General features: G+C 42.0%; 1 non-coding gene across 1 annotated transcript; it reads right to left on the bottom strand.

Annotated features, from left to right (window-relative positions):
- Positions 1–726: 726 nt before the first annotated feature.
- LOC125922256 (small nucleolar RNA U13) lies at positions 727–831 on the bottom strand. The gene has a single exon (XR_007457676.1). It is a non-coding gene; the product is annotated as a small nucleolar RNA U13 (small nucleolar RNA).
- Positions 832–1,274: the final 443 nt, after the last annotated feature.

The raw sequence follows: 1,274 nt of genomic DNA on the forward strand, positions 1-1,274 counted from the left end.
AATGAACTCCAATGTTGAATCGCAGCCATCTTTTAAAAAGCTCTTCACGTGATTCTGACTCACACTAAGTTTGTGAATTTCCAAATTCTCAAGTTTTTTTTTTTACGTAGAATGTTTAAAGTTTATTTTTAAAATGTATTGGGCATTGGTAGAGACAATGGGGAGTTTTTATCTATGATTTAGGATTTTTATAAATAAAACAGCATGTGATTATGATGCAGGAATAAACAATTGAATTGTGGGTAGACTTTTCTTTTCTTTTCTTTTCTTTTCTTTTCTTTTCTTTTCTTTTCTTTTTCTTTTCAAGTAGGCTTCACTCCCAGCACAGAACCCAACCCAGGGCTTGAACCCACAATACTGAGATCAAGACCTGAGCTGAGATCAAAAGTCAGATGCTCCACTGACTGAGTCAGTAAGCACTCCAATGGGTAGACCTTCCTGTAAGTTTGATTTCTGTAGACTTTTCTGTACTTTTTTTAAATATATATTTTTTTAACGTTTATTTATTTTTGAGACAGAGAGAGACAGAGCATGAACAGGGGAGGGTCAGAGAGAGAGGGAGACACAGAATCTGAAACAGGCTCCAGGCTCTGAGCTGTCAGCACAGAGCCCTACACGGGGCTGGAACTCACGGACCGCGAGATCGTGACCTGAGCCGAAGTCGGATGCTCAACCGACTGAGCCACCGACGCGCCCCAACTTTTCTGTACTTGTGATTTTTTTTCACATCAGATGGGTAATGTGCTGACATCGTAGCAAGATTTGAGGGAAGCACATGGGACACAACAGCATGAACACCCCAGTCGTCATGCTTATGAACAACAAAGGGGTCTGTACGTTTGATTTTAAAATGCTTTCATGTTTTGAAACTGTTTGGTATTTACGGTGATATAACTGTGCTGAACTATATGTACAACAGCGTCTTTAAAGCATATGATAACGTATTAAGCACAGTATTGATATTATCATTGTATAGCTTAGGAGGCTGTTGCTCAGAGAAGTACTGACCTCTTACACAGGTGAGCAGGGCTGCTACTTTGGGTCATGCCACACTGGGACTCATGAAGTCTTATACTCATGGATGCCTTCTTCAAAAAAAGTTCCCTTCGGGCACAGGTTTATACCAGTGGTGTCATCTGAGGACCGAGTCCTGAGCCCAGCCTGGTCCCCAGATAGGACCCAGTCACTACCTCCCTCCTTTGGGCACTTGCCTAACTCATCTGATGGGGTAAGAGGCCTTGACACTCACATGTATAGTGATGTGCCACAGCCTA

Source organism: Panthera uncia, chromosome C2 (genome assembly GCF_023721935.1).
Source record: "Panthera uncia isolate 11264 chromosome C2, Puncia_PCG_1.0, whole genome shotgun sequence".
In the NCBI taxonomy this organism is placed as follows: domain Eukaryota; kingdom Metazoa; phylum Chordata; class Mammalia; order Carnivora; family Felidae; genus Panthera; species Panthera uncia.